The sequence below is a fragment of the Heterodontus francisci genome, chromosome 8, assembly GCF_036365525.1.
Source record: "Heterodontus francisci isolate sHetFra1 chromosome 8, sHetFra1.hap1, whole genome shotgun sequence".
NCBI classification, from domain to species: domain Eukaryota; kingdom Metazoa; phylum Chordata; class Chondrichthyes; order Heterodontiformes; family Heterodontidae; genus Heterodontus; species Heterodontus francisci.
Genome location: NC_090378.1, coordinates 129,521,404 through 129,546,552, shown reverse-complemented (window position 1 = coordinate 129,546,552; position 25,149 = coordinate 129,521,404). Strand labels below are relative to the sequence as shown.

Here is a 25,149-nt window from a genome sequence, read left to right as displayed (position 1 = left end):
CACTCCCTCACCCTATCTTGTGAAACATACTCTATCACATCCTCCTCACGCCCACTTCACTTTTAGCAGCCGCATTGTTCCCTTTCAATGCACTTCCTCCCTCCGTCCACTCACTCAATTCTTATGCAATGTGATTCCACTGCAGTCAGCTAACCCGATTCTCAGAGCGGAGATCTGATAGAGCTGTACAAGATAATGACAGCTTTCGATAAGGTAGACAATGAAAAACTGTTCCCATTAGCTGATGGTACAAGGACTGGGGGACACAAATTTCAGGTTTTGACATGAGATGCAGGGGAAATGCGAGGAAGACCTTTTTTTACACAGTGAGTGGTAATGAGCTGGAACTTATTGCCTATGAAGGTGGTGGAAGTGGAGACGATGAATGATTTCAAAAGGAAATTGGATGGGAACTTGAGGGAAATGAACTCACAGGGCTACAGGGATAGAAGGGGGGAATGGGACTGATTAGATTGCTGTACAGAGAACCAGGCTAAATGGCCTCCTTCACTGCCGTAAATTCATCTATGACTGTGAACGGCCTAATCAGGGACCTTACAAAGTATAAAAGCCAACATGTCTACACAGGCTGGCAGAGAGATTAGACATGGCCTTCCAAGGTATCAATGATCTCAGCCCAGCTGCTCTCCCATAGAGAGGCAGCAGTGATGTGCCATTGGCCGAGCACAGGGAGAATCATGAAAGTGCAAACTCCACTCAAAGCCTTTCCACTTCTCACCCGTTGCAACCTCCCCAACCTCAGTAGGTACCCTACATGCTGCCTTGTCTCCCAAGGGCCGAGTCTGCCCTTGCACAGGGGAAGGTGGGGCAGTCTTTGCCGGGACCCACACAGGCTCCAAAACCCAAAGAATGTTGATCAAGAAGATCTGAGCAGTGGGAGCAGGGATCTGAGCAGCCTGTCTCTCTCTCTCTCTGCTGAAGCCACAGGGATGGTACCCAATAGGAAAATAAAGATTAAAGCTTTTGTAGTTCAGCATGGAAGTTTTTGAACTTTTTAAAATTCATTCATGGGATGTGGGTATCACTGGCTAGGCCAGCATTTATTGCCCATCCCTTATTGCCCTTGAGAAGGTGGTGGTGAGCTGCCTTCTTGAACCACTGCAGTCCATGTGGGGTAGGTATACCCACAGTGCTGTTAGGGAGGCAGTTCCAGGATTTTGACCCAGCGACAGTGAAGGAACGGCGATATAGTCCCAAGTCAGGATGGTGTGTGACCTGGAGGGGAACTTGCAGATGCTGACTGGCGATGTCCTGCAAGGGCGAACTTCAGAGTAGCTGAGGTTGGTAAGGGTCTGAGAAACAATGTTCGGTGATAGGTTTATGGTCCAGGGAAGGTAGGAGGAAGTTTGTGTTTGGCCTTTGCTAGTAGAGGTTGGTTCACCAAATAACAACAGAGCCACCCTTCAGGGGATGAAGCTGAAGTCTTTGCTGAGGTCTGATTTTACTGTTTATCTTTCAGTTTCCAGCACCTGCAGGATTTTGCCTCTGCTTTTCATTTCTTTGGCACTAGATGTGAAGACATGAATTGATTGAGACCAGCTGGCGCATGTGAAATGAGTGGATGATAGGCTACGGGATGCCTTGTGTAAGTGTGAGGGAATATGATCATTACTTTGGTCCATTTTGAGTGACTAGAGTGATAGAGTCACAACCAAACCATTCAACTATTCAGAAATTGGTGCCTTCTGAGCAGCATCATGAGGAGCTGGTGTGACGTTGGTGATTCCATCCCACATCCTCCTCCCACTTACCATTGGAATCCTCTTCAGATGAAGAGTGCTGAAAGGCTTGTTCCACCTCTCGTCCTTGCTGCTGCCCTATGTTAAAGAGCGCAGCACACCATGATTATCCTGAAGACCCTGGCTGGTGAGGACTGAAAGGCACCTCCAGGCCTGTTCATTTAACTGAAGTGGATCTTCAGCAGGCCGATGGTTTGCTCAATGACACATTTGGTTGTCATGTAGATCACGTAGTAGCATTCTTGGTGTTCATTGGTGAGGTTCCTCAGAGATATCATCAGCCAGGTTTAAAGGGAGTCTTCCTTGTTACCTAACACCCACCCCTTAAGTCTGCTTGCCGGTCGGAAGAGGTTTGGGAATCTGGTGCACAGCCACAGAAACATTTACTTGTATCTGGCTTTCCACAGGTGCCAGCTGAAGTGAAAACCCTTGGCAATGATTAATTCTCCTGGCTGTTGCGAGTGTGGGAGTTTCCATGAGTGTGCAGTCAATGAAGGCCTGTACCTATGGAAAGTCGGAGAAAAAACCTGAGCGCTCAGCCATTCTGATTGGCACCATCACAGGCAAGTTTACACACTTCTGCCCAGCTGAGGCAAACAATACTATCTTATGCATATGTGAGCAGCTGATTGGGACAACCTGGATCTCAATCCGGCAGAACCCTGGAAGGATCCTGAACTAAAATAGTTGATGGTAGTGGTGACTTTGAGATCCACTGGTAAGGCATGGCTACCAGGTCCAGCAGGGAACAGGTCTTGTCCCAGTATGCTGTGTCTATCACACAGCAATGAGACTATTTCAGACTGCTGAAACATTGCTCTTCCAATAAATCAAAGAAACTCAGCACCTGCCTGCACAGCAATCATTGGTACTGCTTCCAGAAAGCTCAACACTTTAGCAATGCTCCCTCTCTCCTGCTCCCTCTCTCCTGCTCCCTCTCTCCTGCTCCCTCTCTCCTGCTCCCTCTCTCCTGGTCCATTCTCTCCTGGTCCATTCTCTCCTGCTCCCTATCTCCTGCTCCCTCTCTCCTGGTCCATTCTCTCATGCCCACTCTCTCCTGGTCCATTCTCTCCTGGTCCATTCTCTCCTGCTCCCTCTCTCCAGCTCCCTCTCTCCTGCTCCCTCTCTCCTGGTCCCCGCTCTCCTGTTCCATTCTCTCCTGCACCCTCTCTCCTGCTCCCTCTCTCCTGGTCCATTCTCTCCTGGTCCATTCTCTCCTGCTCCCTCTCTCCTGCTCCCTCTCTCCTGGTCCATTCTCTCCTGCCCACTATCTCCTGTTCCCCTCTCTCCTGTTCCATTCTCTCCTGCTCCCTCTCTCCAGCTCCCTCTCTCCTGCTCCCTCTCTCCTGTTCCCCGCTCTCCTGTTCCATTCTCTCCTGCACCCTCTCTCCTGCTCCCTCTCTCCAGCTCCCTCTCTCCAGCTCCCTCTCTCCTGCTCCCTCTCTCCTGTTCCATTCTCTCCTGCTCCCTCTCTCCTGCTCCCTCTCTCCTGCTCCCTCTCTCCTGGTCCATTCTCTCCTGGTCCATTCTCTCCTGCTCCCTCTCTCCTGCTCCCTCTCTCCTGGTCCATTCTCTCCTGCCCACTCTCTCCTGTTCCCCTCTCTCCTGTTCCATTCTCTCCTGCTCCCTCTCTCCAGCTCCCTCTCTCCTGCTCCCTCTCTCCTGTTCCCCGCTCTCCTGTTCCATTCTCTCCTGCACCCTCTCTCCTGCTCCCTCTCTCCAGCTCCCTCTCTCCAGCTCCCTCTCTCCTGCTCCCTCTCTCCTGTTCCATTCTCTCCTGCTCCCTCTCTCCTGCTCCCTCTCTCCAGCTCCCTCTCTCCTGCTCCCTCTCTCCTGTTCCGTTCTCTCCTGCTCACTCTCTCCTGTTCCCCTCTCTCCTGTTCCATTCTCTCCTGCTCCCTCTCTCCTGCTCCCTCTCTCCAGCTCCCTCTCTCCTGCTCCCTCTCTCCTGTTCCATTCTCTCCTGCTCACTCTCTCCTGTTCCCCTCTCTCCTGTTCCATTCTCTCCTGCTCCCTCTCTCCTGCTCCCTCTCTCCTGCTCCCTCTCTCCAGCTCCCTCTCTCCTGCTCCCTCTCTCCTGTTCCATTCTCTCCTGCTCCCTCTCTCCAGCTCCCTCTCTCCAGCTCCCTCTCTCCTGCTCCCTCTCTCCTGTTCCATTCTCTCCTGCTCCCTCTCTCCTGCTCCCTCTCTCCTGTTCCCCTCTCTCCTGTTCCATTCTCTCCTGCTCCCTCTCTCCTGCTCCCTCTCTCCTGTTCGCCTCTTCCCTGCTCCCTCTCTCCTGTTCCCCTCTCTCCTGTACCCCTCATGCTCCCTCTCTACTGCTCACCTGCGTCCTGCTAACCTCCCTCCTGCTCCCACCCTCCTGCTCCCTCTCTTCTGCACCCTCTCTCTTATTCCCCTCTCCTGCTCCCTCTCACCTGCTCCCTCTCTCCTGCTCCCTCTCTCTTCTTCCCCTCTCCTGCTTCCTCCTCTCATGCTCCCTCTCTCCTGGTCCCCTCTCACCTTCTCCCTCTCTCCTGCTCCCTCTCTGCTATTCCCCTCTCGTGCTCGCTCTCTCCTGCTGCCTCTCCCCAGCGCCCCTCTCTCCTGCTCCCTCGGTCTTGTTCCCCTCGCTCCTGCTCCCTCTTCCCTGCTCCCTATCTCCTGCTCCTTCTCTGCTATTCCCTCTCGTGCTCCCTCTCTCCTGCTCCCTCGGTCTTGTTCCCTCTCTCCTGCCCCCTCTCTCCTGTTCCCCTCTCTCTTGCTCCATCCCTCCTGCTCCCTCTCTCCTGCTCCCTCTCTCCTGCTGCCTCTCTCCGGTTCCGCTCTCTCGTGATCCCTCTGCCCTCCTCCCTCTCTCCTGTTCCCTTCTCTCCTACTCGCTTTCTCTTGTTCCCAGCTCTACTGCTCCCTCTCACCTGCTCCTTATCTCCTGCTCTCTCTGTCCTGCTCCCGTCTCTCCTGCTCACCTCTCTCCTGCTCACTCTCTCCTGCTCCCTCTCTCCTGCTCACCTCTCTCCTGCTCCCTCTCTCCTGCTCCCCTCTCTCCTGCTCCCTCTCTCCAGCTCCCCTCTCTCCTCCTCCCTCTCTCCTGCTCACCTCTCTCCTGCTCCCCTCTCTCCTGCTCCCCTCTCTCCTGCTCCATCTCTCCTGCTCCCGTCTCTCCTGCTCCCTCTCTCCAGCTCCCCTCTCTCCTGCTCACCTCTCTCCTGCTCCCCTCTCTCCAGCTCCCCTCTCTCCTGCTCCCTCTCTTCAGCTCCCTCTCTCCTGCTCACCTCTCTCCTGCTCCCCTCTCTCCTGCTCCCTCTCTCCTACTCCCTCTCTCCTGTTCCCTCTCTCCTGCTCACCTCTCTCCTGCTCCCTCTCTCCTGTTCCCTCTCTCCTGCTCCCTCTCTCCTACTCCATCTCTCCTGCTCCCTCTCTCCTACTCGCTCTCTCCTGTTCCCTCTCTCCTGCTCCCCTCTCTCCTGCTCTGCTCTCTCCTGCTCCCCTCCCTCCTGCTCCATCTCTCCTGCTCCCCTCTCCTGCTCCCTCTCTCCAGCTCCGCTCTCTCCTGCTCACCTCTCTCCTGCTCCCCTCTCTCCAGCTCCCCTCTCTCCTGCTCCCTCTCTCCAGCTCCCTCGCTCCTGCTCACCTCGCTCCTGCATAGCCTCTCTCCTGCTCCCTCTCTCCTACTCCCTCTCTCCTGTTCCCTCTCTCTTGCTCACCTCTCTCCTGCTCCCTCTCTCCTGTTCCCTCTCTCCTTCTCCCTCTCTCCTACTCCCTCTCTCCTGCTCCCTCTCTCCTGCTCACCTCTCTCCTGCTCCCTCTCTCCTGCTCCCCTCTCTTCTGCTCCCTCTCTCCAGCTCCCCTCCCTCCTGCTCCCTCTCTCCTGCTCACCTCTCTCCTGCTCCCCTCTCTCCTGCTCCCCTCTCTCCTGTACCCCTCATGCTCCCTCTCTACTGCTCACCTGCGTCCTGCTAACCTCCCTCCTGCTCCCACTCTCGAGCTCCATCTCTCCTGTTCCACTCTCTCCTGCTCCCTCTCTCCAGCTACCTCTCTCCTGCTCCCTCTCTCGTGTTCCCCTTTCTACGGTTCCATTCTCTCCTGCTCCCTCTCTCCAGCTCCCTCTCTCCTGTTCCCCTCTCTCCTGTTCCCCTCTCTCCTGTACCCCTCCTGCTCCCTCTCTCCTGCTCACCTGCGTCCTGCTAACCTCCCTCCTGCTCCCACCCTCCTGCTCCCTCTCTTCTGCACCCTCTCTCTTATTCCCCTCTCCTGCTCCCTCTCACCTGCTCCCTCTCTCCTGCTCCCTCTCTCTTCTTCCCCTCTCCTGCTTCCTCCTCTCATGCTCCCTCTCTCCTGGTCCCCTCTCACCTTCTCCCTCTCTCCTGCTCCCTCTCTGCTATTCCCCTCTCGTGCTCGCTCTCTCCTGCTGCCTCTCCCCAGCGCCCCTCTCTCCTGCTCCCTCGGTCTTGTTCCCCTCGCTCCTGCTCCCTCTTCCCTGCTCCCTATCTCCTGCTCCTTCTCTGCTATTCCCTCTCGTGCTCCCTCTCTCCTGCTCCCTCGGTCTTGTTCCCTCTCTCCTGCCCCCTCTCTCCTGTTCCCCTCTCTTTTGCTCCATCCCTCCTGCTCCCTCTCTCCTGCTCCCTCTCTCCTGCTGCCTCTCTCCGGTTCTGCTCTCTCGTGATCCCTCTGCCCTCCTCCCTCTCTCCTGTTCCCTTCTCTCCTACTCGCTTTCACTTGTTCCCAGCTCTACTGCTCCCTCTCACCTGCTCCTTATCTCCTGCTCTCTCTGCCCTGCTCCCGTCTCTCCTGCTCACCTCTCTCCTGCTCACTCTCTCCTGCTCCCTCTCTCCTGCTCACCTCTCTCCTGCTCCCTCTCTCCTGCTCCGCTCTCTCCTGCTCTCTCTCTCCAGCTCCCCTCTCTCCTGCTCCCTCTCTCCTGCTCACCTCTCTCCTGCTCCCCTCTCTCCTGCTCCCCTCTCTCCTGCTCCATCTCTCCTGCTCCCGTCTCTCCTGCTCCCTCTCTCCAGCTCCCCTCTCTCCTGCTCACCTCTCTCCTGCTCCCCTCTCTCCAGCTCCCCTCTCTCCTGCTCCCTCTCTTCAGCTCCCTCTCTCCTGCTCACCTCTCTCCTGCTCCCCTCTCTCCTGCTCCCTCTCTCCTACTCCCTCTCTCCTGTTCCCTCTCTCCTGCTCACCTCTCTCCTGCTCCCTCTCTCCTGTTCCCTCTCTCCTGCTCCCTCTCTCCTTCTCCATCTCTCCTGCTCCCTCTCTCCTACTCGCTCTCTCCTGTTCCCTCTCTCCTGCTCCCCTCTCTCCTGCTCTGCTCTCTCCTGCTCCCCTCCCTCCTGCTCCATCTCTCCTGCTCCCCTCTCCTGCTCCCTCTCTCCTGCTCCCCTCTCTCCTGCTCACCTCTCTCCTGCTCCCCTCTCTCCAGCTCCCCTCTCTCCTGCTCCCTCTCTCCAGCTCCCTCGCTCCTGCTCACCTCGCTCCTGCATACCCTCTCTCCTGCTCCCTCTCTCCTACTCCCTCTCTCCTGTCCCCTCTCTCCTGCTCACCTCTCTCCTGCTCCCTCTCTCCTGTTCCCTCTCTCCTGCTCCCTCTCTCCTACTCCCTCTCTCCTGCTCCCTCTCTCCTGTTCCCCTCTCTCCTGTACCCCTCATGCTCCCTCTCTACTGCTCACCTGCGTCCTGCTAACCTCCCTCCTGCTCCCACCCTCCTGCTCCCTCTCTTCTGCACCCTCTCTCTTATTCCCCTCTCCTGCTCCCTCTCACCTGCTCCCTCTCTCCTGCTCCCTCTCTCTTCTTCCCCTCTCCTGCTTCCTCCTCTCATGCTCCCTCTCTCCTGGTCCCCTCTCACCTTCTCCCTCTCTCCTGCTCCCTCTCTGCTATTCCCCTCTCGTGCTCGCTCTCTCCTGCTGCCTCTCCCCAGCGCCCCTCTCTCCTGCTCCCTCGGTCTTGTTCCCCTCGCTCCTGCTCCCTCTTCCCTGCTCCCTATCTCCTGCTCCTTCTCTGCTATTCCCTCTCGTGCTCCCTCTCTCCTGCTCCCTCGGTCTTGTTCCCTCTCTCCTGCCCCCTCTCTCCTGTTCCCCTCTCTCTTGCTCCATCCCTCCTGCTCCCTCTCTCCTGCTCCCTCTCTCCTGCTGCCTCTCTCCGGTTCCGCTCTCTCGTGATCCCTCTGCCCTCCTCCCTCTCTCCTGTTCCCTTCTCTCCTACTCGCTTTCTCTTGTTCCCAGCTCTACTGCTCCCTCTCACCTGCTCCTTATCTCCTGCTCTCTCTGTCCTGCTCCCGTCTCTCCTGCTCACCTCTCTCCTGCTCACTCTCTCCTGCTCCCTCTCTCCTGCTCACCTCTCTCCTGCTCCCTCTCTCCTGCTCCCCTCTCTCCTGCTCCCTCTCTCCAGCTCCCCTCTCTCCTCCTCCCTCTCTCCTGCTCACCTCTCTCCTGCTCCCCTCTCTCCTGCTCCCCTCTCTCCTGCTCCATCTCTCCTGCTCCCGTCTCTCCTGCTCCCTCTCTCCAGCTCCCCTCTCTCCTGCTCACCTCTCTCCTGCTCCCCTCTCTCCAGCTCCCCTCTCTCCTGCTCCCTCTCTTCAGCTCCCTCTCTCCTGCTCACCTCTCTCCTGCTCCCCTCTCTCCTGCTCCCTCTCTCCTACTCCCTCTCTCCTGTTCCCTCTCTCCTGCTCACCTCTCTCCTGCTCCCTCTCTCCTGTTCCCTCTCTCCTGCTCCCTCTCTCCTACTCCATCTCTCCTGCTCCCTCTCTCCTACTCGCTCTCTCCTGTTCCCTCTCTCCTGCTCCCCTCTCTCCTGCTCTGCTCTCTCCTGCTCCCCTCCCTCCTGCTCCATCTCTCCTGCTCCCCTCTCCTGCTCCCTCTCTCCAGCTCCGCTCTCTCCTGCTCACCTCTCTCCTGCTCCCCTCTCTCCAGCTCCCCTCTCTCCTGCTCCCTCTCTCCAGCTCCCTCGCTCCTGCTCACCTCGCTCCTGCATAGCCTCTCTCCTGCTCCCTCTCTCCTACTCCCTCTCTCCTGTTCCCTCTCTCTTGCTCACCTCTCTCCTGCTCCCTCTCTCCTGTTCCCTCTCTCCTTCTCCCTCTCTCCTACTCCCTCTCTCCTGCTCCCTCTCTCCTGCTCACCTCTCTCCTGCTCCCTCTCTCCTGCTCCCCTCTCTTCTGCTCCCTCTCTCCAGCTCCCCTCCCTCCTGCTCCCTCTCTCCTGCTCACCTCTCTCCTGCTCCCCTCTCTCCTGCTCCCCTCTCTCCTGTACCCCTCATGCTCCCTCTCTACTGCTCACCTGCGTCCTGCTAACCTCCCTCCTGCTCCCACTCTCGAGCTCCATCTCTCCTGTTCCACTCTCTCCTGCTCCCTCTCTCCAGCTACCTCTCTCCTGCTCCCTCTCTCGTGTTCCCCTTTCTACGGTTCCATTCTCTCCTGCTCCCTCTCTCCAGCTCCCTCTCTCCTGTTCCCCTCTCTCCTGTTCCCCTCTCTCCTGTACCCCTCCTGCTCCCTCTCTCCTGCTCACCTGCGTCCTGCTAACCTCCCTCCTGCTCCCACCCTCCTGCTCCCTCTCTTCTGCACCCTCTCTCTTATTCCCCTCTCCTGCTCCCTCTCACCTGCTCCCTCTCTCCTGCTCCCTCTCTCTTCTTCCCCTCTCCTGCTTCCTCCTCTCATGCTCCCTCTCTCCTGGTCCCCTCTCACCTTCTCCCTCTCTCCTGCTCCCTCTCTGCTATTCCCCTCTCGTGCTCGCTCTCTCCTGCTGCCTCTCCCCAGCGCCCCTCTCTCCTGCTCCCTCGGTCTTGTTCCCCTCGCTCCTGCTCCCTCTTCCCTGCTCCCTATCTCCTGCTCCTTCTCTGCTATTCCCTCTCGTGCTCCCTCTCTCCGGCTCCCTCGGTCTTGTTCCCTCTCTCCTGCCCCCTCTCTCCTGTTCCCCTCTCTTTTGCTCCATCCCTCCTGCTCCCTCTCTCCTGCTCCCTCTCTCCTGCTGCCTCTCTCCGGTTCTGCTCTCTCGTGATCCCTCTGCCCTCCTCCCTCTCTCCTGTTCCCTTCTCTCCTACTCGCTTTCACTTGTTCCCAGCTCTACTGCTCCCTCTCACCTGCTCCTTATCTCCTGCTCTCTCTGCCCTGCTCCCGTCTCTCCTGCTCACCTCTCTCCTGCTCACTCTCTCCTGCTCCCTCTCTCCTGCTCACCTCTCTCCTGCTCCCTCTCTCCTGCTCCGCTCTCTCCTGCTCTCTCTCTCCAGCTCCCCTCTCTCCTGCTCCCTCTCTCCTGCTCACCTCTCTCCTGCTCCCCTCTCTCCTGCTCCCCTCTCTCCTGCTCCATCTCTCCTGCTCCCGTCTCTCCTGCTCCCTCTCTCCAGCTCCCCTCTCTCCTGCTCACCTCTCTCCTGCTCCCCTCTCTCCAGCTCCCCTCTCTCCTGCTCCCTCTCTTCAGCTCCCTCTCTCCTGCTCACCTCTCTCCTGCTCCCCTCTCTCCTGCTCCCTCTCTCCTACTCCCTCTCTCCTGTTCCCTCTCTCCTGCTCACCTCTCTCCTGCTCCCTCTCTCCTGTTCCCTCTCTCCTGCTCCCTCTCTCCTTCTCCATCTCTCCTGCTCCCTCTCTCCTACTCGCTCTCTCCTGTTCCCTCTCTCCTGCTCCCCTCTCTCCTGCTCTGCTCTCTCCTGCTCCCCTCCCTCCTGCTCCATCTCTCCTGCTCCCCTCTCCTGCTCCCTCTCTCCAGCTCCCCTCTCTCCTGCTCACCTCTCTCCTGCTCCCCTCTCTCCAGCTCCCCTCTCTCCTGCTCCCTCTCTCCAGCTCCCTCGCTCCTGCTCACCTCGCTCCTGCATACCCTCTCTCCTGCTCCCTCTCTCCTACTCCCTCTCTCCTGTCCCCTCTCTCCTGCTCACCTCTCTCCTGCTCCCTCTCTCCTGTTCCCTCTCTCCTGCTCCCTCTCTCCTACTCCCTCTCTCCTGCTCCCTCTCTCCTGTTCCCTCTCTCCTGCTCCCTGCCTCCTACTCCCTCTCTCCTGTTCCCTCTCTCCTTCTCCCCTCTCTCCTGCTCCCTCTCTCCTGCTCCCTCTCTCCTGCTCCCTCTATCCTGCTCGCCTCTCTCCTGTTCCCCTCTCTCCTGCTCACCTCTCTCCTGCGCCCTCTCTCCTACTCGCTCTCTCATGTTCCCTCTCTCCTGCTCACCTCTCTCCTGATCCCCTCTCTCCTACTCCCTCTCTCCTGTTCCCTCTCTCCTGTTCCCCTCTCTCCTGATCCCCTCTCTCCTGCTCCCTCTCTCCTGCTCTCTCTGTCCTGCTCCCCTGTCTCCTGTTCCCCTTTCTCCAGTTCCCCTCTCTTCTTTTCCCTGCTCTCCTGCTCCCGCACTCCTGCTCACTTTCTCTAACTCCCTCTTTCCTACTCCCTCTCTCCTGCTCCCTCTCCTCAGCTCCCTCTCTCCTGCTCCTTATCTCCTGCTCACTCTTTCCTGTTTCCCTCTCTCCTGATCCCTCTCTCCTGTTCCCCTCTCTCCTGTTCCCCTCTCTCCTGCTACCGCTCTCCTGTTTCCTCTCTCCTGTTCCCCTCTCTCCTGCTCCCCTCTCTCCTGCTCCCTCTCTCCTGCTCCCTCTCTCCTACTCCCTCTCTCCTACTCCCTCTCTCCTGTTCTCTCTCTCCAGCTCCTCTTTCTCCGGCTCACCTCTCTCCTGCTCTCCTCCCTCCTGTTCCCCTCTCTCCTGATCCCTCTCTCCTGTTCTCCTCTCTCCTGCTCCCCTCTCTCCTGCTCCCTCTCTCCTGCTCACCTCTCTCCTGCTCCCCTCTCTCCTGCTCCCCTCTCTCCTGCTGCCCTCTCTCCTGCTCCATCTCTCCTGCTCCACTCTCTCCTGCTCCCTCTCTGCAGCTCCCCTCTCTCCTGCTCACCTCTCTCCTGCTCCCCTCTCTCCAGCTCCCCTCTCTCCTGCTCCCTCTCTCCAGCTCCCTCTCTCCTGCTCACCTCTCTCCAGCTCCCCTCTCTCCTGCTCCCTCTCTCATACTCCCTCTCTCCTGTTCCCTCTCTCCTGCTCACCTCTCTCCTGCTCCCTCTCTCCTGTTCCCTCTCTCCTGCTCCCTCTCTCCTACTCCCTCTCTCCTGCTCCCTCTCTCCTGCTCACCTCTCTCCTGCTCCCTCTCTCCTGTTCCCTCTCTCCTGTTCCCCTCTCTCCTGATCCCCTCTCTCCTGCTCCCTCTCTCCTCTTCCCTCTCTCCTTTTCCCTCTCTCCTGATCCCCTCTCTCCTACTCCGTCTCTCCTGCTCCCTCTCCTCAGCTCCATCTCTCCTGCTCCTTTTCTCCTGCTCACTCTTTCCTGTTTTCCTCTCTCCTGATCCCTCTCTCCTGTTCCCCTCTCTCCTGTTCCCCTCAATCCTTCTCCCTCTCTCCTGCTCCCGTCTCTCCTGCTCCCTCTCTCCAGCTCCCCTCTCTCCTGCTCACCTCTCTCCTGCTCCCCTCTCTCCAGCTCCCCTCTCTCCTGCTCCCTCTCTTCAGCTCCCTCTCTCCTACTCACCTCTCTCCTGCTCCCCTCTCTCCTGCTCCCTATCTCCTACTCGCTCTCTCCTGTTCCCTCTCTCCTGCTCACCTCTCTCCTGCTCCCTCTCTCCTGTTCCCTCTCTCCTGCTCCCTCTCTCCTACTCCATCTCTCCTGCTCCCTCTCTCCTACTCGCTCTCTCCTGTTCCCCTCTCTCCTGTACCCCTCATGCTCCCTCTCTACTGCTCACCTGCGTCCTGCGAACCTCCCTCCTGCTCCCACTCTCGAGCTCCATCTCTCCTGTTCCACTCTCTCCTGCTCCCTCTCTCCAGCTACCTCTCTCCTGCTCCCTCTCTCGTGTTCCCCTTTCTACGGTTCCATTCTCTCCTGCTCCCTCTCTCCAGCTCCCTCTCTCCTGTTCCCCTCTCTCCTGTTCCCCTCTCTCCTGTACCCCTCCTGCTCCCTCTCTCCTGCTCACCTGCGTCCTGCTAACCTCCCTCCTGCTCCCACCCTCCTGCTCCCTCTCTTCTGCACCCTCTCTCTTATTCCCCTCTCCTGCTCCCTCTCACCTGCTCCCTCTCTCCTGCTCCCTCTCTCTTCTTCCCCTCTCCTGCTTCCTCCTCTCATGCTCCCTCTCTCCTGGTCCCCTCTCACCTTCACCCTCTCTCCTGCTCCCTCTCTGCTATTCCCCTCTCATGCTCGCTCTCTCATGCTGCCTCTCCCCAGCGCCCCTCTCTCCTGCTCCCTCGGTCTTGTTCCCCTCGCTCCTGCTCCCTCTTCCCTGCTCCCTATCTCCTGCTCCTTCTCTGCTATTCCCTCTCGTGCTCCCTCTCTCCTGCTCCCTCGGTCTTGTTCCCTCTCTCCTGCCCCCTCTCTCCTGTTCCCCTCTCTCTTGCTCCATCCCTCCTGCTCCCTCTCTCCTGCTCCCTCTCTCCTGCTGCCTCGCTCCGGTTCCGCTCTCTCGTGATCCCTCTGCCCTCCTCCCTCTCTCCCGTTCCCTTCTCTCCTACTCGCGTTCTCTTGTTCCTAGCTCTACTGCTCCCTCTCACCTGCTCCTTATCTCCTGCTCTCTCTGTCCTGCTCCCGTCTCTCCTGCTCACCTCTCTCCTGCGCCCTCTCTCCTACTCCCTCTCTCATGTTCCCTCTCTCCTGCTCACCTCTCTCCTGATCCCCTCTCTCCTACTCCCTCTCTCCTGTTCCCTCTCTCCTGTTCCCCTCCCTCCTGATCCCCTCTCTCCTGCTCCCTCTCTCCTGCTCTCTCTGTCCTGCTCCCCTGTCTCCAGTTCCCCTTTCTCCAATTCCCCTCTCTTCTGTTCCCTGCTCTCCTGCTCCCGCACTCCTGCTCACTTTCTCTAACTCCATCTCTCCTACACCCTCTCTCCTGCTCCCTCTCCTCAGCTCCCTCTCTCCTGCTCCTTATCTCCTGCTCACTCTTTCCTGTTTCCCTCTCTCCTGATCCCTCTCTCCTGTTCCCCTCTCTCCTGTTCCCCTCTCTCCTGCTACCGCTCTCCTGTTTCCTCTCTCCTGTTCCCCTCTCTCCTGCTCCCCTCTCTCCTGCTCCCCTCTCTCCTGCTCCCTCTCTCCTGCTCCCTCTCTCCTACTCCCTCTCTCCTGCTCCCCTCTCTCCTGCTCACTTCTCTCCTGCTCCCGCTCTCCTACTCCCTCTCTCCTGTTCTCTCTCTCCAGCTCCTCTTTCTCCGGCTCACCTCTCTCCTGCTCTCCTCCCTCCTGTTCCCCTCTCTCCTGATCCCTCTCTCCTGTTCTCCTCTCTCCTGCTCCCCTCTCTCCTGCTCCCTCTCTCCTGCTCACCTCTCTCCTGCTCCCCTCTCTCCTGCTCCCCTCTCTCCTTCTGCCCTCTCTCCTGCTCCATCTCTCCTGCTCCACTCTCTCCTGCTCCCTCTCTGCAGCACCCCTCTCTCCTGCTCACCTCTCTCCTGCTCCCCTCTCTCCAGCTCCCCTCTCTCCTACTCCCTCTCTCCAGCTCCCTCTCTCCTGCTCACTTCTCTCCAGCTCCCCTCTCTCCTGTTCCCTCTCTCATACTCCCACTCTCCTGTTCCCTCTCTCCTGCTCACCTCTCTCCTGCTCCCTCTCTCCTGTTCCCTCTCTCCAGCTCCCCTCTCTCCTACTCCCTCTCTCCAGCTCCCTCTCTCCTGCTCACTTCTCTCCAGCTCCCCTCTCTCCTGTTCCCTCTCTCATACTGCCACTCTCCTGTTCCCTCTCTCCTGCTCCCTCTCTCCTACTCCCTCTCTCCTACTCCCTCTCTCCTGTTCTCTCTCTCCAGCTCCTCTTTCTCCGGCTCACCTCTCTCCTGCTCTCCTCCCTCCTGTTCCCCTCTCTCCTGATCCCTCTCTCCTGTTCTCCTCTCTCCTGCTCCCCTCTCTCCTGCTCCCTCTCTCCTGCTCACCTCTCTCCTGCTCCCCTCTCTCCTGCTCCCCTCTCTCCTTCTGCCCTCTCTCCTGCTCCATCTCTCCTGCTCCACTCTCTCCTGCTCCCTCTCTGCAGCACCCCTCTCTCCTGCTCACCTCTCTCCTGCTCCCCTCTCTCCAGCTCCCCTCTCTCCTACTCCCTCTCTCCAGCTCCCTCTCTCCTGCTCACTTCTCTCCAGCTCCCCTCTCTCCTGCTCCCTCTCTCATACTCCCTCTCTCCTGTTCCCTCTCTCCTGCTCACCTCTCTCCTGCTCACTCTTTCCTGTTTTCCTCTCTCCTGATCCCTCTCTCCTGTTCCCCTCTCTCCTGTTCCCCTCAATCCTTCTCCCTCTCTCCTGCTCCCGTCTCTCCTGCTCCCTCTCTCCTGCTCCCTCTATCCTGCTCGCCTCTCTCCTGTTCCCCTCTCTCCTGCTCACCTCTCTCCTGCGCCCTCTCTCCTACTCCCTCTCTCATGTTCCCTCTCTCCTGCTCACCTCTCTCCTGATCCCCTCTCTCCTACTCCCTCTCTCCTGTTCCCTCTCTCCTGTTCCCCTCTCTCCTGATCCCCTCTCTCCTGCTCCCTCTCTCCTGCTCTCTCTGTCCTGCTCCCCTGTCTCCAGTTCCCCTTTCTCCAGTTCCCCTCTCTTCTGTTCCCTGCTCTCCTGCTCCCGCACTTCTGCTCACTTTCTCTAACTCCCTCTCTCCTACTCCCTCTCTCCTGCTCCCTCTCCTCAGCTCCCTCTCTCCTGCTCCTTATCTCCTGCTCACTCTTTCCTGTTTCCCTCTCTCCTGATCCCTCTCTCCTGTTCCCCTCTCTCCTGTTCCCCTTTCTCCTGCTACCGCTCTCCTGTTTCCTCTCTCCTGTTCCCCTCTCTCCTGCTCCCCTCTCTCCTGCTCCCTCTCTCCTGCTCCCTCTCTCCTACTCCCTCTCTCCTGCTCCCCTCTCTCCTGCTCACTTCTCTCCTGCTCCCTCTCTCCTACTCCCTCTCTCCTGTTCTCTCTCTCCAGCTCCTCTTTCTCCGGCTCACCTCTCTCCTGCTCTCCTCCCTCCTGTTCCTCTCTCTCCTGATCCCTCTCTCCTGTTCTCCTCTCTCCTGCTCCCCTCTCTCCTGCTCCCTCTCTCCTGCTCACCACTCTCCTGCTCCCCTCTCTCCTGCTCCCCTCTCTCCTGCTGCCCTCTCTCCTGCTCCATCTCTCCTGCTCCACTCTCTCCTGCTCCCTCTCTGCAGCTCCCCTCTCTCCTGCTCACCTCTCTCCTGCTCCCCTCTCTCCAGCTCCCCTCTCTCCTGCTCCCTCTCTCCAGCTCCCTCTCTCCTGCTCACCTCTCTCCAGCTCCCCTCTCTCCTGCTCCCTCTCTCATACTCCCTCTCTCCTGTTCCCTCTCTCCTGCTCACCTCTCTCCTGCTCCCTCTCTCCTGTTCCCTCTCTCCTGCTCCCTCTCTCCTACTCCCTCTCTCCTGCTCCCTCTCTCCTGCTCACCTCTCTCCTGCTCCCTCTCTCCTGTTCCCTCTCTCCTGTTCCCCTCTCTCCTGATCCCCTCTCTCCTGCTCCCTCTCTCCTGTTCCCTCTCTCCTTTTCCCTCTCTCCTGATCACCTCTCTCCTACTCCGTCTCTCCTGCTCCCTCTCCTCAGCTCCCTCTCTCCTGCTCCTTTTCTCCTGCTCACTCTTTCCTGTTTTCCTCTCTCCTGATCCCTCTCTCCTGTTCCCCTCTCTCCTGTTCCCCTCAATCCTTCTCCCTCTCTCCTGCTCCCGTCTCTCCTGCTCCCTCTCTCCAGCTCCCCTCTCTCCTGCTCACCTCTCTCCTGCTCCCCTCTCTCCAGCTCCCCTCTCTCCTGCTCCCTCTCTTCAGCTCCCTCTCTCCTACTCCCTCTCTCCTGCTCCCCTCTCTCCTGCTCCCTATCTCCTACTCGCTCTCTCCTGTTCCCTCTCTCCTGCTCACCTCTCTCCTGCTCCCTCTCTCCTGTTCCCTCTCTCCTGCTCCCTCTCTCCTACTCCATCTCTCCTGCTCCCTCTCTCCTACTCGCTCTCTCCTGTTCCCCTCTCTCCTGTACCCCTCATGCTCCCTCTCTACTGCTCACCTGCGTCCTGCTAACCTCCCTCCTGCTCCCACTCTCGAGCTCCATCTCTCCTGTTCCACTCTCTCCTGCTCCCTCTCTCCAGCTACCCCTCTCCTGCTCCCTCTCTCGTGTTCCCCTTTCTACGGTTCTATTCTCTCCTGCTCCCTCTCTCCAGCTCGCTCTCTCCTGTTCCCCTCTCTCCTGTTCCCCTCTCTCCTGTACCCCTCCTGCTCCCTCTCTCCTGCTCACCTGCGTCCTGCTAACCTCCCTCCTGCTCCCACCCTCCTGCTCCCTCTCTTCTGCACCCTCTCTCTTATTCCCCTCTCCTGCTCCCTCTCACCTGCTCCCTCTCTCCTGCTCCCTCTCTCTTCTTCCCCTCTCCTGCTTCCTCCTCTCATGCTCCCTCTCTCCTGGTCCCCTCTCACCTTCTCCCTCTCTCCTGCTCCCTCTCTGCTATTCCCCTCTCGTGCTCGCTCTCTCCTGCTGCCTCTCCCCAGCGCCCCTCTCTCCTGCTCCCTCTCTCCTGCTCCCCTCTCTCCTGCTCCCTCTCTCCTGCTCCCCTCTCTCCTGCTCCCCTCTCTCCTACTCCCTCTCTCCTGCTCCCTCTCTCCTGCTCACCTCTCTCCTGCTCCCTCTCTCCTGCTCCCCTCTCTCCTGCTCCCTCTCTCCAGCTCCCCTCTCTCCTGCTCCCTCTCTCCTGCTCACCTCTCTCCTGCTCCCCTCTCTCCTGCTCCCCTCTTTCCTGCTCCCCTCTCTCCTCCTCCATCTCTCCTGCTCCCCTCTCTCCTGCTCCCACTCTCCAGCTCCCTTTCTCCTGCTCACCTCTCTCCTGCACCCCTCTCTCCTGCTCCCTCTCTCCTACTCCCTCTCTCCTGTTCCCTCTCTCCTGCTCACCTCTCTCCTGCTCCCTCTCTCCTGCTCCCCTCTCTCCTGCTCCCTCTCTCCAGCTCCCCTCTCTCCTGCTCACCTCTCTCCTGCTCCCTCTCTCCTGCTCCCCTCTCTCCTGCTCCCTCTCTCCAGCTCCCCTCTCTCCTGCTCCCTCTCTCCTGCTCACCTCTCTCCTGCTCCCCTCTCTCCTGCTCCCCTCTTTCCTGCTCCCCTCTCTCCTCCTCCATCTCTCCTGCTCCCCTCTCTCCTGCTCCCACTCTCCAGCTCCCTTTCTCCTGCTCACCTCTCTCCTGCTCCCTCTCTCCTACTCCCTCTCTCCTGCTCCCTCTCTCCTGCTCACCTCTCTCCTGCTCCCTCTCTCCTGCTCGCTCTCTCCTACTCACCTCTCTCCTGCTCCCTCTCTCCTGTTCCCTCTCTCCTGCTCCCTGCCTCCTACTCCCTCTCTCCTGCTCCCCTCTCTCCTTCTCCCCTCACTCCTGCTCCCTCTCTCCTGCTCCCTCTCTCCTGCTCCCTCTATCCTGCTCGCCTCTCTCCTGTTCCCCTCTCTCCTGCTCACCTCTCTCCTGCGCCCTCTCTCCTACTCCCTCTCTCATGTTCCCTCTCTCCTGCTCACCTCTCTCCTGATCCCCTCTCTCCTGTTCCCTCTCTCCTGTTCCCTCTCTCCTGTTCCCCTCTCTCCTGATCCTCTCTCTCCTGCTCCCTCTATCCTGCTCTCTCTGTCCTGCTCCCCTGTCTCCAGTTCCCGTTTCTCCAGTTCCCCTCTGTTCTGTTCCCTGCTCTCCTGCTCCCGCACTCCTGCTCACTTTCTCTAACTCCCTCTCTCCTACTCCCTCTCTCCTGCTCCCTCTCCTCAGCTCCCTCTCTCCTGCTCCTTATCTCCTGCTCACTCTTTCCTGTTTCCCTCTCTCCTGATCCCTCTCTCCTGTTCCCCTCTCTCCTGTTCCCCTCTCTCCTGCTACCGCTCTCCTGTTTCCTCTCTCCTGTTCCCCTCTCTTCTGCTCCCCTCTCTCCTGCTCCCTCTCTCCTGCTCCCTCTCTCCTACTCCCTCTCTCCTGCTCCCTCTCTCCTGCTCCCTCTCTCCTACTCCCTCTCTCCTGCTCCCTCTCTCCTGCTCCCCTCTCTCCTGCTCACTTCTCTCCTGCTCCCTCTCTCCTACTCCCTCTCTCCTGTTCCCTCTCTCCAGCTCCTCTTTCTCCGGCTCACCTCTCTCCTGCTCCCCTCCCTCCTGTTCCCCTCTCTCCTGATCCCTCTCTCCTGTTCTCCTCTCTCCTGCTCCCCTCTCTCCTGCTCCCTCTCTCCTGCTCACCTCTCTCCTGCTCCCCTCTCTCCTGCTCCCCTCTCTCCTGCTGCCCTCTCTCCTGCTCCATCTCTCCTGCTCCACTCTCTCCTGCTCCCTCTCTGCAGCTCCCCTCTCTCCTGCTCACCTCTCTCCTGCTCCCCTCTCTCCAGCTCCCCTCTCTCCTGCTCCTTCTCTCCAGCTCCCTCTCTCCTGCTCACCTCTCTCCAGCTCCCCTCTCTCCTGCTCCCTCTCTCATACTCCCTCTCTCTTGTTCCCTCTCTCCTGCTCACCTCTCTCCTGCTCCCTCTCTCCTGTTCCCTCTCTCCTGCTCCCTCTCTCCTACTCCCTCTCTCCTGCTCCCTCTCTCCTGCTCACCTCTCTCCTGCTCCCTCTCTCCTGTTCCCTCTCTCCTGTTCCCCTCTCTCCTGATCCCCTCTCTCCTGCTCCCTCCCTCCTGTTCCCTCTCTCCTGTTCCCTCTCTCCTGCTCCCTCTCTCCTACTCCCTCTCTCCTGCTCCCTCTCTCCTGCTCACCTCTCTCCTGCTCCCTCTCTCCTGTTCCCTCTCTCCTGTTCCCCTCTCTCCTGATCCCCTCTCTCCTGCTCCCTCCCTCCTGTTCCCTCTCTCCTTTTCCCTCTCTCCTGATCCCCTCTCTCCTACTCCGTCTCTCCTGCTCCCTCTCCTCAGCTCCCTCTCTCCTGCTCCTTTTCTCCTGCTCACTCTTTCCTGTTCCCCTCTCTCCTGCTCCCTCTCTGCTGCTCCCTCTTTCCTGCTCACCTCTCTCCTGCTCCCCTCTCTCCTGCTCCCACTCTCCAGCTCCCCTCTCTCCTGCTCACCTCTCTCCTGCTCCCTCTCTCCAGCTCCCTTTCTCCTTCTCACCTCTCTCCTGCACCCCTCTCTCCTGCTCCCTCTCTCCGACACCCTCTCTCCTGTTCCCTCTCTCCTGCTCACCTCTCTCCTGCTCCCTCTCTCCTGTTCCCTCTCTCCTGCTCCGTCTCTCCTACTCCCTCTCTCCTGCTCCCTCTCTCCTGCTCACCTCTCTCCTGCTCCCTCTCTCCTGCTCCCTCTCTCCTACTCACCTCTCTCCTGCTCCCTCTCTCGTGTTCCCTCTCTCCTGCTCCCTCTCTCCTACCCCCTCTCTCCTGCTCCCCTCTCTCCAGCTCCCCTCTCTCCTACTCCCTCTCTCCAGCTCCCTCTCTCCTGCTCACCTCTCTCCAGCTCCCCTCTCTCCTGCTCCCTCTCTAATACTCCCTCTCTCCTGTTCCCTCTCTCCTGCTCACCTCTCTCCTGCTCCCTCTCTCCTGTTCCCTCTCTCCTGCTCCCTCTCTCCTACTCCCTCTCTCCTGCTCCCTCTCTCCTGCTCACCTCTCTCCTGCTCCCTCTCTCCTGTTCCCTCTCTCCTGTTCCCTTCTCTCCTGATCCCCTCTCTCCTGCTCCCTCTCTCCTGTTCCCTCTCTCCTTTTACCTCTCTCCTGATCCCCTCTCTCCTACTCCGTCTCTCCTGCTCCCTCTCCTCAGCTCCCTCTCTCCTGCTCCTTTTCTCCTGCTCACTCTTTCCTGTTTTCCTCTCTCCTGATCCCTCTCTCCAGTTCCCCTCTCTCCTGTTCCCCTCAATCCTTCTCCCTCTCTCCTGCTCCCGTCTCTCCTGCTCCCTCTCTCCAGCTCCCCTCTCTCCTGCTCACCTCTCTCCTGCTCCCCTCTCTCCAGCTCCCCTCTCTCCTGCTCCCTCTCTTCAGCTCCCTCTCTCCTACTCCCTCTCTCCAGCTCCCTCTCTCCTGCTCACCTCTCTCCAGCTCCCCTCTCTCCTGCTCCCTCTCTCATACTCCCTCTCTCTTGTTCCCTCTCTCCTGCTCACCTCTCTCCTGCTCCCTCTCTCCTGTTCCCTCTCTCCTGCTCCCTCTCTCCTACTCCCTCTCTCCTGCTCCCTCTCTCCTGCTCACCTCTCTCCTGCTCCCTCTCTCCTGTTCCCTCTCTCCTGTTCCCCTCTCTCCTGCTCCCTCTCTCCTGCTCCCCTCTCTCCTGCTCCCTCTCTCCTGCTCCCCTCTCTCCTACTCCCTCTCTCCTGCTCCCTCTCTCCTGCTCACCTCTCTCCTGCTCCCTCTCTCCTGCTCCCCTCTCTCCTGCTCCCTCTCTCCAGCTCCCCTCTCTCCTGCTCCCTCTCTCCTGCTCACCTCTCTCCTGCTCCCCTCTCTCCTGCACCCCTCTTTCCTGCTCCCCTCTCTCCTCCTCCATCTCTCCTGCTCCCCTCTCTCCTGCTCCCACTCTCCAGCTCCCTTTCTCCTGCTCACCTCTCTCCTGCACCCCTCTCTCCTGCTCCCTCTCTCCTACTCCCTCTCTCCTGTTCCCTCTCTCCTGCTCACCTCTCTCCTGCTCCCTCTCTCCTACTCCCTCTCTCCTGCTCCCTCTCTCCTGCTCACCTCTCTCCTGCTCCCTCTCTCCTGCTCGCTCTCTCCTACTCACCTCTCTCCTACTCACCTCTCTCCTGATCCCCTCTCTCCTGTTCCCTCTCTCCTGTTCCCCTCTCTCCTGATCCCCTCTCTCCTGCTCCCTCTCTCCTGCTCTCTCTGTCCTGCTCCCCTGTCTGCAGTTCCCGTTTCTCCAGTTCCCCTCTGTTCTGTTCCCTGCTCTCCTGCTCCCGCACTCCTGCTCACTTTCTCTAACTCCCTCTCTCCTACTCCCTCTCTCCTGCTCCCTCTCCTCAGCTCCCTCTCTCCTGCTCCTTATCTCCTGCTCACTCTTTCCTGTTTCCCTCTCTCCTGATCCCTCTCTCCTGTTCCCCTCTCTCCTGTTCCCCTCTCTCCTGCTACCGCTCTCCTGTTTCCTCTCTCCTGTTCCCCTCTCTTCTGCTCCCCTCTCTCCTGCTCCCTCTCTCCTGCTCCCTCTCTCCTACTCCCTCTCTCCTGCTCCCTCTCTCCTGCTCCCTCTCTCCTACTCCCTCTCTCCTGCTCCCTCTCTCCTGCTCCCCTCTCTCCTGCTCACTTCTCTCCTGCTCCCTCTCTCCTACTCCCTCTCTCCTGTTCCCTCTCTCCAGCTCCTCTTTCTCCGGCTCACCTCTCTCCTGCTCCCCTCCCTCCTGTTCCCCTCTCTCCTGATCCCTCTCTCCTGTTCTCCTCTCTCCTGCTCCCCTCTCTCCTGCTCCCTCTCTCCTGCTCACCTCTCTCCTGCTCCCCTCTCTCCTGCTCCCCTCTCTCCTGCTGCCCTCTCTCCTGCTCCATCTCTCCTGCTCCACTCTCTCCTGCTCCCTCTCTGCAGCTCCCCTCTCTCCTGCTCACCTCTCTCCTGCTCCCCTCTCTCCAGCTCCCCTCTCTCCTGCTCCTTCTCTCCAGCTCCCTCTCTCCTGCTCACCTCTCTCCAGCTCCCCTCTCTCCTGCTCCCTCTCTCATACTCCCTCTCTCTTGTTCCCTCTCTCCTGCTCACCTCTCTCCTGCTCCCTCTCTCCTGTTCCCTCTCTCCTGCTCCCTCTCTCCTACTCCCTCTCTCCTGCTCCCTCTCTCCTGCTCACCTCTCTCCTGCTCCCTCTCTCCTGTTCCCTCTCTCCTGTTCCCCTCTCTCCTGATCCCCTCTCTCCTGCTCCCTCCCTCCTGTTCCCTCTCTCCTGTTCCCTCTCTCCTGCTCCCTCTCTCCTACTCCCTCTCTCCTGCTCCCTCTCTCCTGCTCACCTCTCTCCTGCTCCCTCTCTCCTGTTCCCTCTCTCCTGTTCCCCTCTCTCCTGATCCCCTCTCTCCTGCTCCCTCCCTCCTGTTCCCTCTCTCCTTTTCCCTCTCTCCTGATCCCCTCTCTCCTACTCCGTCTCTCCTGCTCCCTCTCCTCAGCTCCCTCTCTCCTGCTCCTTTTCTCCTGCTCACTCTTTCCTGTTCCCCTCTCTCCTGCTCCCTCTCTGCTGCTCCCTCTTTCCTGCTCACCTCTCTCCTGCTCCCCTCTCTCCTGCTCCCACTCTCCAGCTCCCCTCTCTCCTGCTCACCTCTCTCCTGCTCCCTCTCTCCAGCTCCCTTTCTCCTTCTCACCTCTCTCCTGCACCCCTCTCTCCTGCTCCCTCTCTCCGACACCCTCTCTCCTGTTCCCTCTCTCCTGCTCACCTCTCTCCTGCTCCCTCTCTCCTGTTCCCTCTCTCCTGCTCCGTCTCTCCTACTCCCTCTCTCCTGCTCCCTCTCTCCTGCTCACCTCTCTCCTGCTCCCTCTCTCCTGCTCCCTCTCTCCTACTCACCTCTCTCCTGCTCCCTCTCTCGTGTTCCCTCTCTCCTGCTCCCTCTCTCCTACCCCCTCTCTCCTGCTCCCCTCTCTCCAGCTCCCCTCTCTCCTACTCCCTCTCTCCAGCTCCCTCTCTCCTGCTCACCTCTCTCCAGCTCCCCTCTCTCCTGCTCCCTCTCTAATACTCCCTCTCTCCTGTTCCCTCTCTCCTGCTCACCTCTCTCCTGCTCCCTCTCTCCTGTTCCCTCTCTCCTGCTCCCTCTCTCCTACTCCCTCTCTCCTGCTCCCTCTCTCCTGCTCACCTCTCTCCTGCTCCCTCTCTCCTGTTCCCTCTCTCCTGTTCCCTTCTCTCCTGATCCCCTCTCTCCTGCTCCCTCTCTCCTGTTCCCTCTCTCCTTTTACCTCTCTCCTGATCCCCTCTCTCCTACTCCGTCTCTCCTGCTCCCTCTCCTCAGCTCCCTCTCTCCTGCTCCTTTTCTCCTGCTCACTCTTTCCTGTTTTCCTCTCTCCTGATCCCTCTCTCCAGTTCCCCTCTCTCCTGTTCCCCTCAATCCTTCTCCCTCTCTCCTGCTCCCGTCTCTCCTGCTCCCTCTCTCCAGCTCCCCTCTCTCCTGCTCACCTCTCTCCTGCTCCCCTCTCTCCAGCTCCCCTCTCTCCTGCTCCCTCTCTTCAGCTCCCTCTCTCCTACTCCCTCTCTCCAGCTCCCTCTCTCCTGCTCACCTCTCTCCAGCTCCCCTCTCTCCTGCTCCCTCTCTCATACTCCCTCTCTCTTGTTCCCTCTCTCCTGCTCACCTCTCTCCTGCTCCCTCTCTCCTGTTCCCTCTCTCCTGCTCCCTCTCTCCTACTCCCTCTCTCCTGCTCCCTCTCTCCTGCTCACCTCTCTCCTGCTCCCTCTCTCCTGTTCCCTCTCTCCTGTTCCCCTCTCTCCTGATCCCCTCTCTCCTGCTCCCTCCCTCCTGTTCCCTCTCTCCTGTTCCCTCTCTCCTGCTCCCTCTCTCCTACTCCCTCTCTCCTGCTCCCTCTCTCCTGCTCACCTCTCTCCTGCTCCCTCTCTCCTGTTCCCTCTCTCCTGTTCCCCTCTCTCCTGATCCCCTCTCTCCTGCTCCCTCCCTCCTGTTCCCTCTCTCCTTTTCCCTCTCTCCTGATCCCCTCTCTCCTACTCCGTCTCTCCTGCTCCCTCTCCTCAGCTCCCTCTCTCCTGCTCCTTTTCTCCTGCTCACTCTTTCCTGTTCCCCTCTCTCCTGCTCCCTCTCTGCTGCTCCCTCTTTCCTGCTCACCTCTCTCCTGCTCCCCTCTCTCCTGCTCCCACTCTCCAGCTCCCCTCTCTCCTGCTCACCTCTCTCCTGCTCCCTCTCTCCAGCTCCCTTTCTCCTTCTCACCTCTCTCCTGCACCCCTCTCTCCTGCTCCCTCTCTCCGACACCCTCTCTCCTGTTCCCTCTCTCCTGCTCACCTCTCTCCTGCTCCCTCTCTCCTGTTCCCTCTCTCCTGCTCCGTCTCTCCTACTCCCTCTCTCCTGCTCCCTCTCTCCTGCTCACCTCTCTCCTGCTCCCTCTCTCCTGCTCCCTCTCTCCTACTCACCTCTCTCCTGCTCCCTCTCTCGTGTTCCCTCTCTCCTGCTCCCTCTCTCCTACCCCCTCTCTCCTGCTCCCCTCTCTCCAGCTCCCCTCTCTCCTACTCCCTCTCTCCAGCTCCCTCTCTCCTGCTCACCTCTCTCCAGCTCCCCTCTCTCCTGCTCCCTCTCTAATACTCCCTCTCTCCTGTTCCCTCTCTCCTGCTCACCTCTCTCCTGCTCCCTCTCTCCTGTTCCCTCTCTCCTGCTCCCTCTCTCCTACTCCCTCTCTCCTGCTCCCTCTCTCCTGCTCACCTCTCTCCTGCTCCCTCTCTCCTGTTCCCTCTCTCCTGTTCCCTTCTCTCCTGATCCCCTCTCTCCTGCTCCCTCTCTCCTGTTCCCTCTCTCCTTTTACCTCTCTCCTGATCCCCTCTCTCCTACTCCGTCTCTCCTGCTCCCTCTCCTCAGCTCCCTCTCTCCTGCTCCTTTTCTCCTGCTCACTCTTTCCTGTTTTCCTCTCTCCTGATCCCTCTCTCCAGTTCCCCTCTCTCCTGTTCCCCTCAATCCTTCTCCCTCTCTCCTGCTCCCGTCTCTCCTGCTCCCTCTCTCCAGCTC

At 59.4% G+C, this 25,149-nt stretch overlaps 1 protein-coding gene across 1 annotated transcript in view; it reads left to right on the top strand.

Moving 5' to 3' along the window:
- LOC137373148 (uncharacterized protein KIAA0040 homolog) overlaps positions 1 to 25,149 on the top strand; it is a 117,596-nt gene that overhangs the window by 21,757 nt on the left and 70,690 nt on the right. The window contains exons 2-3 of the mRNA XM_068038004.1: positions 1,481 to 1,606; positions 2,168 to 2,323. The gene's annotated coding sequence lies outside the window, so the exon portion shown is untranslated. The remainder of the gene's footprint in view (positions 1 to 1,480; positions 1,607 to 2,167; positions 2,324 to 25,149) is intronic.